Source organism: Octodon degus, unplaced genomic scaffold, assembly GCF_000260255.1.
Source record: "Octodon degus isolate 3935 unplaced genomic scaffold, OctDeg1.0 scaffold00023, whole genome shotgun sequence".
Lineage (NCBI taxonomy): Eukaryota > Metazoa > Chordata > Mammalia > Rodentia > Octodontidae > Octodon > Octodon degus.
Genome location: NW_004524599.1, coordinates 1,874,206 through 1,888,501, shown reverse-complemented (window position 1 = coordinate 1,888,501; position 14,296 = coordinate 1,874,206). Strand labels below are relative to the sequence as shown.

General features: G+C 40.3%; 1 long non-coding RNA gene across 1 annotated transcript in view; it reads left to right on the top strand.

Moving 5' to 3' along the window:
- Positions 1-1,699, top strand: part of LOC111815892 — a 34,313-nt gene extending 32,614 nt beyond the window's left edge. Inside the window, exons 2-3 of the long non-coding RNA XR_002820518.1 lie at positions 410-592; positions 1,357-1,699. This is a non-coding gene — a long non-coding RNA (uncharacterized LOC111815892). The remainder of the gene's footprint in view (positions 1-409; positions 593-1,356) is intronic.
- The last annotated feature ends 12,597 nt before the right edge of the window (positions 1,700-14,296 follow it).

Sequence of the window (14,296 nt, the reverse complement as noted above, 5' to 3'; positions counted from 1 at the left end):
CAAATACAAATACAACACCATTTTGTACCAAGGCCTTGATTATCAGCAGATCCATGTATCTGAATGAAGTCCTGAGAACAATCCTCAGTACCAAGGATGACTGTAACTAGATTATGATATAATTTAGTGTCTGGGACAAAAACATTAAGTCTGACCTTTAGATCAACATGCTTTTCAGTGTCTCAGATAACAAATAGTTTGCTGCATTTAACTTAGTAGAGCAAGAAATTACATGATATATTGTTTAAAATTTGTTGTCTGTGGGAAAGTGGTCTCACTGGTCTGAGATACGCTACTTGGAGTTCTCTTAGAGTGCTAGGTATTGATTTCACCCACACTTAGGAATGAAAAGCCTGCTGGAACTTCAGGTCAACTTTTCACTAGTCCCTGATTGCAGTATTCTTCTCAGTGCAGACAAACCTTATGATTTTCAATGGATGTGCTTGTGTAAGACCTTTAAAAACCAAGACCTGCGTGTTCTTCATGAAAATGTAAGAGTCCCTGACATTTAGGGTAACAGAAGGAGTTGCTCTGATATTCTTTGCTAAATTTACAAGATTTGGCTGAAACCCCAAGCGTCTGTCCTATCACAGTGAGTATTAGTCATTCTTTAAAAGCTTAGCTTACTGTACTCAGCATGTGAGTGTGTTAAATGCCATGAACTATGTGACTGGTGGGCAGATAAATTTCCCAAGCCCAAGAAACATTTTCTTAAACTATTGACTACATGGTCATTTAATTTAACTGATCTGAGGCCTCGATGTTCAAGCCTTTTGTAAGAAAAAGAAGACTGGCAAGAATGACTTATAGTGTCCATTATAGCTAGCAAAGTCTTTTGAAGATTACCCATAGTAGCCGTCTCAACATGGCTTCCCACTAGTGAGGAGGGATGGCAACATATCAGCAGGAAAAAGGTTCCAATATCAAATAATTTGGGGGACAGCAAAGCCAAACAGTTTCCTTTGTTGAGACTTTTTAGAGACTTTAATACTTCATTTTGGGTAAAGAATCATAAGCTTATTCCATGAGGGTCTTTTTGCATTTCATAGGCATGTTATTCAGACAAATATTAATTTACTTTTCCTTCAAGAAGGAAACAAGTTACCAGATATAAATGTGCAAAATTGGTTTAGATATGGTGACCTAAACAACTAATTTGAAGATAACATCATGCAATACAGCAACCATTGTTGAATTCCTACTATTTTGTTTAGTGAAATTTTGTATTGTTTCTAGTGCTTTTTTATTACTATTTTTTATACTTAAAAAATAAAAATAATATAAAAGAAATAAAGTAAGATAAATAAAGGGTTGAGGAATGTGTCTAAAGCTACAAAAATACCTTTTTACAAGTAGGTAGTGAACGATCCACTTGAATGTCGGACCACCATCCTGTATAGCACCACATGGAAAGCAGAAGAAAAGAACTTGGGCATTCCTGAAACAGTGCTGCAGGTTTGAAGTTTGGGCTCCATTTGACAAAGAAGCACAAGGCAGTGGGAAGGAGCCCTACACCAACTGATCGGATCAATATGTGGGATGTGTTGAACCATACGGAATTCTTGGGCGAGGCCATAACCTCCCGCCACCAAGGAAACATGTCATCCATCCCCATCACATTCACCACCATTTTCGAGGACTGCATGGATTTCCAAGGGGAGTTTGTGGAGCATCATTAAAACAAAACCGCTGATTGCTAATAAGAAGTATTTCTGTTGGCTTATCAGTCTTCTGGGAAATACATAACAGGGTACATATTGATAATATTTTTTATTCATTTTAGAATTCGGACTAGAATATTTTAAAACACATTTCAAAAGACACTATTAGAGAGGGACTTCAATTTCTATTAATAATTTTAGGAAGAAAAATTTATAGTAGAATTTGCGACCTGCAGATTCCTAAGTGTTACATAAATAGTGCCGAAAGCTGCAAAATGATCTTTTGTAAAGTATTCCACAAAATGCATGTTTAATTAGTACTCACTGATGTAACAGATGCACGTGAAATTATTTAGGATGGCATTTACTATTCTGAACAATACAGTATCAGCTCAGGGTACCAAGGGCATGTAACATAACCTGTTTTTAATTGAGCAATTTATCACCCAGCAAAATAAGAGACAGCTTGTGTTTTACATGTTTTTGTAGTACATCATTATCCAACAATAAATGCAAAAACAAATTACAAAAAAACCCCAAATTTTAAGTAGTAATAAAGATTTAAAGGCACAGATGTCTTTGGAGTTACCAATCTAAAGATTTTATAAGGAAAAATAAGAAGTGGATTAATATCCTGCTGGTTCTTTTAAGAGCAAAACTTCAGTGCTTTCCTTTCAAGTTGATCACATTATTTTCAAACTATAATAAGAACTACTTCCAAAGGGTAGGCCCAAGCAATTTCTAAACTCAAATTTAGAATTTATATTGATTTTGTAAAAATCCAAAATAGAAGCTTTTTTTTTTTTTTTGGCGGAACCGGGGATTGAACTCAGGCCCTTGCGCTTGCCAGGGAAGCACTTATTCCACTGAGCCATACCCTGCCCCCAGAAGCTTTCTTTGTTGAATGAGATTTTTTTCTTTTTTTATATATGTACATACATACACACATACAGATATACAGACAAAGAAATAAAAAATCATATTAAAAAAACACAAAAGGAGAATAATATAGACCAAGATCCTACTTGGAAGATTTCAGAATTGAGGTATCTTGGAATTTCTGAGTGAGGGGTTGATTAATCACTGTTTGGCACAACTCTTAACATTTAAGATTAAATCCATGTTGAGGGAGCCCCACATTTCTGCTACTTGAAGAACAAATATGGTAAAATCAAACGGCAATCCCCAAACCTTCCTTAAGCCCCTCTCTGGCCATAGTGTGACTATCGTTTACTCTGCGTATCTACCCGGGAATTGTTTTATTCAGGCCCTCTGGTGTCACCTGTTTGTCACCTGGTACTTGTCTCTTTCTCTTGTTCCATCTCCCTGCCCTCTCACCCTGACTCTAGTGCTTTCACCTCTCTTCTGAGCTATCTCAGAATAGATAGGTGTATTCTGAGGTGGCAATAGCCCCCACAAATGACCTTACCACTGCACAACTCTATGTGAGTGACTCTGAACCTTTCTTGCCTATAAGAATTATGAATTCATAAGTCAATAAAGACTTTCTTATTCTTTTCTTCAAGCAAAATTCAGGGTTTATTATGGATGCCTACTACACTTAGGGTGCTGAGCCAGGTGCTGGCTAGTGAGGTTGGCAGCCACCAGGCAGGTGAAAATCTGTGAACATCAAGATGGGAATGTTTTATGGGATGAGGATAGAGAAGGAATTGGGACAAGGAATTACAGGTGTGTGGCTCCCGCACTGGTGCACCAGCCTTTATTCCTAAAGATAACCAGGTACAGAGAGCCCTAGCTTGAGCAGACAGGAATGGTTTCATCCCCCTTATTCATGTTTTTCAATGAAGTAATTCCAGGGAAGTTGTTGGTCCCATAGCTTACAATGGTTCTTGAGCATTCACATCTTATACCATGGTGATTATTTATTTATGTCGGACTTATGGCCAAAAAGACCAAAAGTGCCATATGTAGAGAATTTGAAGTTTCATCCACAACAATGTGAATGTGTATTTTTAATGCAAAACCCTCACCATTTAAAGGAACTGTGGTGAATTGTTTTATAAACTGAACTATACTTTTGAAATACAAATATTAGCCTCATAAGTTCCCTGGCAAAAAGTCCAGATTTGTTTACCTTGAGTCATCTCCAAAAGCATGATATACCTGTGCATAATTCTTAGGGGGAGAAATCGTAGCACTGAGTGAAGACTATCTTGTGCTCCCTATGAATGTTAGAGGTTGCTCTCATTTTTCTCTGGCTTCACTTGTCTCACTTACCTCGTCTGTTGTTTTTTTCTTCATTTTACACTCTAAGTCTAAGTAAGCTGATTTAAATCATTCCTGTGACTGACTTGGGTATAATTAATAGATAAAATACAACTACATCTTGCTAGGATGCACACATCCTTCTGCTGATATGTCGGGCCTAGTCCAGAGACAAAAACATATGTATTCAGTTCCATGGTACTATTAAACATTTTCAGTAACTGGGCACCTGTCAAGATCTATTGGGTTGATAAATTTATTACCAGCCACTTTCAGCTAAAGGCCAGGGCTTTTTATATCCGTAAAATACAAGGCACATATTTTGCTTTTAAAAAGACACAATTAACATGCTCTGCTGGAAGGTTGTTTTTGATATAAGTTTTTGCATATGAATAAGAAAAGAAAAACAATCCAGACTGCCAACTCTTTAGCCTCCTTGAACATCAGAGGCCGAGAAAACAACATTTTCAAACCTTATATATATCAACAGAATAAAATATTTTGAAGACACACTAGTCACATATGGTTATCCCAGAATAACACAATCCATGAATATGGGTGTTATTGTTTTTTTGTTCTGCAAGAAAGCTTCACACACTCTTTCACAGATATGCCAAGTATAGCTTGATTCATAATAGATTCATAATAGATGCTGAAAGATGAACACATGAACTGCCTACAAAGCAGCTATCCATGTTTTCCTTGCTATTGACAAAGGCAACAGCATTTTCTTGGCTGTGGTGTGGGAATCAGGAAATTCAACTACTGGTCTAAAACCCCATAAGAGTAGGAAGTTAATGTAGCATGTGATGAGGTGATTTTATTATTTTTAAAATTTCAGCAATCCTTCAAAACAAAGAGTATTGAGCTACGGGAATCCTGAAACCAATTCCTTTTGGATATCTGGGGATGCTCAAATCTCTTACATAAAGTGGTGCCGTATTTGCACAGAACCTATGCATCTCCTCCTGTGTACTTTGAGTCACCTAGACTAGTTATAATTCCTAATATGAATTCTATGTAAATAGCTATTATGCAGTATTGTTTAGGAGAGAATGATAAGAAAAATATATACATTTTCAGTTCAGATGTTATTTTTCAACCAAATATTTTCCAATCAGAGATGATTGAATCTATGGTGATTTAAGTTATTCTTTTTCTCCTGCTTTAATACTTTCTCCCTCAGTGGAATATAAATGATAAAGTAGAAATCATATGCAAAATCCTTTACTATACTTTGAAGGGTGAAATATAAATACATATAACTGTTTTCAGACCAACACATAACAATATATAACCAATATAAGCAATAGATAGACTGATATATAGATTAACATGTAGACTGATACGCATATTTGCAGTTTTGAAAGCTCAAGAGAATCTTGGGTTCTGGCTCCCGTGCTGCTACTGACTAGCTAAATTTGTATTAACCTTGGACTTGAGTCTGTTAATCTGATTCATTTGACCCAGCAGGAAATTAGTTCACATTTAGCACTACTCCAGGACAATGTTCTGAATGGTGAATACATGCAGGAGCTCCAGTTCTCTTTGAACTTATTCACTAGACAGTAAGAGGGAGAAAAAAATTTATAAAAACTGATGATAAAATGGCAAAACTAAGCACAAAGGGAGTTTAGAAGTTCAAACTAAGCCCTCTTGTAAGAGTTTTCTAAGCTTGAAGGGTCTATAAAATCTTTGCCCTGACAAGATAATTTTGCCCTTTCTGATTATGCAATGCCTTCAGAAATGATTTATTAATAAGTATACTAATCCTATTAGGAATGGGAGACAACTTCACAGAATATATGCTAGAGGATAATAGGAATAATAGGAACTCACATTGAGTTTCTGAGTAGGCGAAGGAAGCAGGCTGGACAGTGTGGTTCACTGCCAAGGAATGGGTGTGAGAATGGGAATCCAAGATGGTGAAGCAGTTCTACTCCACCACGTGGGCAGCTTGGCAAGAGAATTCAGAGCAGAAGAGGCAGACGAACGGAGCAGACAAAACAAGAATTTGATGATGAAGTTGGTCAGGAATTGGGCTTGTAGACGTGAACCCTGAGAAGGAAAGAAGCAAAGAGGGTAATACTGGAGCAGGTGTAGTTGGCCCTCTGTATTTGAATCCCACATCTGCGGACTCAGATGAAGGGAGACCAAAACAAATACTGGAAAAAAATGTGGCTGCATCAAAGATGTACAGATTTTCACCCTTATAATTATTCCCTCAACAATATGGCATGGCAGCAATTTACACAGAAATTTACATCATACTGTATCAGCCCTGATAAGAAATCAAGAGATGGTTTGAAGTATAGGAAGATGTGTGTGTGTAGGCTATGTTCAAACACTGTGCCATTTCATACAAAGGTGTGAACATCCTTCAGTGTAGTAGGGAGTGGGGGTCTTAGGACTGAGCAATTCCCTGATGATACAAAGAGATGACTATGGTACTGGACAGCTCGACCCAAGAGAAGGTTAGATGCTAAGGTCAGGGCAGAAACCTGGCTATTAACACAGAAACAAACATCAGATGAGAGTAGAATTAAGGTAGTGTGATCTGACTGCTCTATTTATCAGATTATTTATCAGAAGGCTAAGGTCTCTCCACCCACGCAACGTATTATGGTGTTTCATTCCTTACAGTGCCCTTAGTATATTCCCTTCCTATTTTTCTCTTCATTCTGCTCCTCTGTCTCCTTATCCCTCTCCTTCTCCTTCTCCTTTTCCTCCTCCTTCTCCTTCCTGTCTCATGTACTAAGCAACTTTTCTTCAAGTCTTTTAAAAGAGAGTCTTGGTCCCCAGGGGAGACACAGGCATACATAGAAATCACTGCTCAGGACCATAGTTTTCAAGAAGGAATGATACTAGCCCTAGCTCAGTAGTGAGCTGCTTGACTTAGATTACAACTCATGGAGCTTCCTAAGGTTATGTAACAGTTTTGTTCAAACAAATATTGAGGATGAAATATGATTTAAAAATATTCAGCTTGAAGCAGAGTATAGTGGTACATGCCTATAATCCCAGCACTCAGGAGACTAAGGTAAAAGGATCTCAAGATTAAGGCCAGTGGGGTCTACATACATCTCTCTGTCCATTAAGAGATGATGGGAAGGGAAAGGGGAGTGAGATCCTATCCCAAAACAACAACAAAATAATTTTAGCTTGATGTATTGAAGGTTAAAGTAAGTTTATTTTAAGGAACATCCATGAGGTTAAAGCATAGAGAAATCTTTCTTCACAACTCCTCTAACCTATGGATAACATTAACAATTGTTTTCTGGCATTATGATAAAGTGAGTGTTTTCTTGTATTGATTTATGCTCTTGTAGTCATAAAAAATATATTACATGACCCAGTGTTAGACTTTCCATCTTCTGCTACAAAGGCAGAAAGCTAAATCTGAAATGGACACTATTAAGGAGATTCAAAGCAAGAACATATTTTAAAATAAAGCAGACTTTCTTGGAGCCCTGGTGTTCTGTTAGGCATTTTGGAACCCTTTCTAGGGAATGAGATATTAGACTAATCATTGTGTAATTTGGCTCACTACAAGCCTGTAATCTATAGGAGTGCTGAGAGTTGACAGGTTGACAGATCTGAAGGTAAAAACACTGGGAAGAAAATCTAATCAGAAGAGAAAAAATATATACAACACTGAACTTACCAATAGAGAGATATTGTCTTGGTTAAAAAATATTTTAAATGTAGACTGAGCATGGTGGTGCACACTTGTAATCTCAGTGCTTGGGAGGCTGAGAACAGGAGGATCACTATGAGTCCAATCTGTGTAGTGAGACCCTATAGACCCTGGAGTAAATACACACACACAAAAATACTGTAAATGAGAGCACTCAATTAGTTGTAAAGGTCCTAATTATTACACAGGAATTATCCAAATTACTAACACGTGAGACCTATGGCTTTAGGAAGAGATAAGAGGGAATGAAAAGGGGCTAGAGAGGGTTTTGAGTCCATTTCACTCTTTCCAGGTGAAGTAAAATCATCCTCACCTGAGGATGGTAGGTATGTAATTTCCAGTGGTGTGTGGCTGCCAAGCAATTAGAGCCTCATACCCTCTCTGCAGCCTGACTACAGCTTTTTTTTCCATCCTTTCTCTTTAGACCTGTCTTCTCTTTGCTTTTTTCATTCTGTCCCTCTTTCTCTTCAGTCTCCACCATGGCCCATCAATGAGGCCAAAACAGAGGTAAAGAAATTATCAGTTGTATTTCCCTTGCTTTAAAGTATTTTCCATAGCATGCAGTCCCAGGACTGTGCCATAAGGCTATCATTTGCTAAATGCATTGAGAAGACAGCAAAAATATTTGTTGAATCATATTTTTTTGCAATGAAAACGACAATTTGCTAGAGCAACAGAAAAGTAAAATCATGTTTTAGTTGGGAAACATATTCAAAGCTACAATTATCCCTGAGATTTCTGTGTCACACACAGAAATTTCAGGGTAGATAAGGTATTAGTCATCTCGCATTCTTGTGTCCTGGAGGCAAGAAGGAGGAACTAAGCAAGGCAGCTGATTGGAAGAAATGAATGAGACCCACAAGAAATTGGAGCTCATTGAGGTAAGAGTCACTGGGAACAAACTGCTAACCTTTTCCAATGCTTTCTTTTCTTACCTCTCTACTGATTATGAAAAAAGTCCATAAGACCTCTGCACATTGTTACTTAACCACCAATAACCATAAAAAAGTGAGATGGTAGATTCATTTCTTGCCTACCTCCAGCACGTCTGACAGCCTCTACAGATGATCAGAGAAGATTGCTCTGAAATGCGAGCGTCTGAGAATCTGCTCTTTGCTGTCTCACCCGAACTCATGGCAGGTAGCCCCAAACCCTGAATGTGACAGTGTTCAGCTTGCAGGGATATGAGCTCAGGGAGAAGGCATCCATAAAAGGGGATCTCGTGCCTTCAATGGGCTATGATAGTCTTTAGGAGTTGTTGTACTTGAAAACATTTGATAAACTTGACATCATTTGTCTTGTCAGTGTTGTTCAAGCATTTGGTAGACAAAATATTCTTATTCCAACCCAAACATGGGTTATTGTGCATGGGATTAAAAATGCAACAATTTAAGATAAAGTAAGAAACTTCAAAACATTTCATGCTTGCTTCTGTTTCTAGGTATGACCTCAGGCCTCAAGAAGTCTGTTCTAGCTTAGACTATGAATGTCTCACAAGTGCCCACGGGTTGAAGACGCGGTCCCCAGCCTGTGAGGCCATCAGAACATGGTGTAACCTTTAGGGGGTGGAACTTAGTGGAAGGAAATGAGGTCATGGGGGCGTGGCCTTGAAGGCAGCGGCGACATCTTGGCCCCTTCCTGGTTTTCTTTTCCTTTTTGCTTCCCAACAACAAGAGAAAGCAACCATGGCCTGAAGTCTCTAAAACTATGATTCAAAAATCAAGCTTTAAGTGAATTTTCTCAGGTATTAAGTAATAGCTGACCAACACAGTATTCTTTTGTTCTTTGTCATTAGGGATAATTTGGAAGAAATATCTAAAAATCACTTCTTTAATATAATTTCCTTTTCCCCCCTGCAGTATCACTTTGTTTTAGCTTTCAACAGGAAGCCCACCTCCAAAATTAACAGGTGAAAGTTATTGCTGAGTTGTTTTAACTTTTGACACCAAGAGGTCAGGTGCATTTTCCAAGGTGAAAGGAGGAGAGGTATGTGAGATACTAGAAGGAGTCTGCCTTTGAGAACAAAGAACAGAAATCCACATTGTTAGCGTGAATAAAACTGTATCTCCACTTCTCTGGAAAGAACCTTTGAGGTAGGGGTTGACAGTTTCCAATTCTGGGGAATGGAATTAGTTCATCAATTTTTAAACTTCACAAAAACTACTGCAGTGGATAGAAGATGGAAGGAGGGGGTGATGGGGAGACTTGTATTCCCCTGATTGATCTGTTCTTTGTTTTGGTTCCTAACTGGGTCATTGTATTAGCAGGGGGCCTCAGCTTCAAACTGCCTTTTCACAGTTTCCAGTCATTTTCATTGAAGGAGAAACTTTCCTCCTTAATGAAGGCTCCCCACAACCTGTTATCTGGAAGAAATCTTAGTTAGAAATGGGTCATCCTTAGAAAGAATCTGAAAGACGGGTGGGTCGGGGGGGAGGGAAGGACTTCCTGAAAGGAGGTCACTTCACACTGGTAGAAGTCAAAATCCCAGTGTTTAGGTAGATAAGTTATCTCTCAAAATCCTTCTTGGCTCCATAGTACACCTGTCATTATGCAGGACCTGGCCATTGTCACATGGAGACCTGCAGTGCCTCCGTTTTCTCCCATTTAAACCAGAAATATGTACATACTGAGATGTATCCAGAAGAACCAAACATGAATGATTTGCTTCCAAAAGCTTGCTAGATAGTGGGGTTTATCTATACATAAGTAGATAATTACAAGGAGATGAAAGAGTAGTAACAGATGTGGACCCTGGGTAATTAGGGAATCTCCAAAATGGTTGCCACACTGAGCCAGTAGTGGCCATAGAGTGTGAACTGAGATGGTGGTTTTCTGGAGATGATGGTGGATTATGACTCAGCTCCTCTATGCTTCTTAAGCTCACCTGATTTCACTTTTCCCTGACCACTGCAGTCAGGCCACACTGCAGCGGTGTCCCCTCTTCTGCTCTCCCTCCTTCCCATCATGCGGTGTGAATTCCATTCCATGGGATCCACTTCACCACAGTTACCCTGGTGCAACTTGGTTTCCTCTCGTTCTTTATTCCCACCAGTATCCTCTCCTTGAAGAGACCTTTCCTGAACCCTCAAACTAATGGGTGAGTTAGGCCATGTGTACTGACTTCATTACAGTGAGATTTATTTTCCATATGAAAGAGTCCTAGGTGACTTCCTGGTTGGCAAGCAGCTGTCATGATGTGGGGATTCAAAGTCCGGATCTGTGCCTTGGTTATCACCTTGAGCCTCATTTTTTGCCTTCATCCAGCTGGGGGAAGGGAGACAACGTATCGTATCTTCAACATTCTAACCCATTACTTCTGCTCATGGTCACACCTGGATAGGAAATAGAGTCCAGCCATGCACCTAGAAAAAAAGAGGACCATTCATGGCTTACCACAAATGCTTCCCCACAAGGCTCCCGAACTTTGTGCATTTTGTCCTTCTTATTCCTTGTATGGCACTTATTGCAGACCTACCCACATATTTTATGGATTTACTTTCTTGTTATGTTGGCTCCTCATGCCAGAGCACCAGCTTTCTGGAGCCTAGGAGCCTGCCTACTCATTCGGATGCTACTTCCCCAGACCTCCGTAGAGCATTTGAGGCCCCATAAAAGGTGAGAAATTTGATTGAATTAACAAATGGGTGGTTGTGCAAAATCATAATAGATAAGTAGTATTCGTTGGGGAGTGTGTGTGTGTGTGTATGTGTGTGTGCATGTATGTGTATGAGAGAGAAAGAGATGGGGGAGGGAGGGAGAGAGAGAGAGAGAGAGAGAGAGAGAGAGAGAGAGAGAGAGAGTTCTAAAGTGACGTAGAATGGGAAATAGCATGATAGGTACAGAGAATTACCAACACAAGATAAAAATATTTTACTAAAGGAATGGTTGTTGATAGTGCTAGAGATGTAAGGAGGGGCCAATATTTTGCTCCTCCCTTTCTGAAAAACATTTAACACTTCCCTTTAGCTCTGTAATTCCCATGTTTTGTGAATCTTAGGGGTTCCTCTTCTCAATGGTATATCCCAGGGACCTTCCGTGGTTTGTGCTAGGATTTAAGTATGAAATGTGTCCCAAAGGCCCATATGTTGAGTGCAGTAGCCTCATCGATGGATTGATCCTTCGGATGCCAAGCTGAGCACACTCCTAGGAGTTGGGGTCTGGTTGGAGAAGCAGGTCCCTGAGGGACGTGCCTGGGAAGGGACAATAACAAAGACTCTGACTTGGGTGACTTCGCATGCACAGGATGGCTTGTTACTTGCAGCATGATTTAGGTAAAGGGGCAGAGCACACCCACCTTCAGGTGCATGGTACAGTTTGTTAAATGAATAAATGAGTCACAGCAGGCCCTGGCTCCTTCCTCTGGCTCTTCGGCAGCACTCTTCTCTCACTGCCATGAGCTAAGCAGCTGTCCTCCGTCAGGCCCTTCCACTCTTCTTTTCTGGCTGGAGCCAGCCTACCATGCACTGACATCTCTGGAATCATGAACCAAATTAAACCTGTCCTCCTTTAAGGGACAGCTGTCAAATACTTGATTCCTGCAGTAGAAAACTGACCCAAACAATTTAATTCAACTTGACCCTTCCTCCCTTGTTCCCCACTGTTCCTGTATCTTCCTACAGCCCCCTGGCACGTCCACCACCTTCTCTCCTTACTCCCCCAGGGCTATCACTTTACCTAGTGTATCCGCCTTCTATTGCTTTGGAGACTGTCTGTTATAAAGTTCGTATCATCCATGCAACTTTATTCAGTCACTCTGGTCCACAGCCATCACTCCTGGCTCTCAATTTCCTTTACTTACTTAGTATTTAATCATCTACAAAGCATACAGTCGGGGGCCTGGCCCTAGCTCAGTACTTCAAGTGGCTGCTTCCACAAAGCTCTCAGCCTCAGGTTGCTGTAGTTCGATCCCCACAACACTCCAGGCAGCCAAACCTGCCCTGAAGGCATTCAGAGCAAAAAAAAAAAATCCTTATAACAATAAAACTATGGGGAAAAAAAGCATACAGTTATATTCTCTCATGGTACTATTTATTTATTTGGATAGTAATCTTATCTCACTGATAATATTTCAAGGTTTTAGACTTATGACCTGATCATTCATTCATTCATTCATTCATTCATGTAACAAGCTGTGCCATGCCTCCGAAGGCAGCTGTGGGAGGGTACAGCCGGCTCTGCCCCTGTATCTTAAGCTGTGCTGGCAGTAGCAAGTCATCCTGTGAATGCAGGGCTGCCCAAGATGGGCTTTTTATTCTTGAGACATACACAGCCCAGGACAGAGACAGGTGATTGCAGAAGTAGTAGCTCCAGAAGTAGAGAGCTATTTGCTTCAAATCAAAATTTAGAAAGTATGTGCCCCAGTTGTAAAAAAGGATCCAGAGGCCACATACCCAGTTGCCACTGACAGTCTGCCACCTAATCCTTTGGATAGAGAGAGAACTGTTCTATCTAATGACTCCAAAGTGTTTAAAAGCTTGACAATGAAACTAAAATTTTAGTTAAATTCACGGAAAAAGGTATTACCACCAAATGTGATAGCTGTTGGTTTATGAGCAGGAAGGTAAGCTCCTTAGTTCACTTGGGGTTGACTGAAGCCACAGGAAACAAGTTGTTGGGTATTACCACGCATTAGCCACTGGCTGGGCAGAGGCAGCAGCCTGAGGACCGTGCTCTGGTCCTGCTGAATTATTAGAGGGAGGCAGCCTGTGCTGTGAGAGGAGGCGGAATTGGCAAGCGCAGCACTTTCATTTTTCTTCTTCCCCAGTCTGGCTTTCCAGCACTGTAATCAGTGCCAGTTTTGATGCATTGTATTCTGAGAAGGGGAGAGGAGGAAGCGTGGATGGGGTGAGAACCCCAGGGAGTCCCGCGCTGGGGAGGGAGGTCTGGCTTCCTCAATACAGTCATCTTGTGCCTGCATTCATTGTCACTGTGAGCATCCAGCACTTCTTTTATGTTAAATCTATATAGATACGCTGTCTCCTCCGACTTTATATTCTCTCCTTGAAGGAAAAGCAGCTGGACAACTCCAGTGAGCTGTGGGACAGAAAGGAGGAACAGACAGCCGAACACAGTGCATTTACTTCTTCAGTTATGTGCAAGAGTGGAAACAAAGAGGCCAGGCAAATGGATTCTACCTTCCCTTCTCCCCTTTTTATTGGTGTAATACTGCAGTCATTTGGGTGAATAGCTACATATATGCAATGCATCTTGATCTTTTTCTTTTTGTGGTACCAGGGATCAAACCCAGGACCTTGCACTTACCAGACCAGCACTTATTCCACTGACCTATCTCCCCGGCCCCCATCTTGATCATTTTTATTCCCTTTCTATCACCACCCCAACACAAAGATCGAATCTTCATCTTTTTACAGTATTACTGACTTGTCTTACCAAGGTGATTCTCTTAGGCTTCTAGTGAAGGCTGCAGGAAGACAAGGGAGACAGAGGAATTCAATGGCCCACATACTTCCTAAGCTGGACATTTACTGCAGAAATTCCCAGCCAGCTGCCTTGGCTTTTCTTACTTACACTCTTCTTCATCTTCATCTTCATCTTCTCCTTCTCCTTCTCCTTCTCCTTCTCCTTCTCCTTCTCTTTCTCCTTCTCCTTCCCCTTCCCCTTCCCCTTCCTCCTCTTTTCTTCTTCTTCTTCTTCTTCTTCTTCTTCTTCTTCTTCTTCTTCTTCTTCTTCTTCTTCTTCTTCTTCTTCTTCT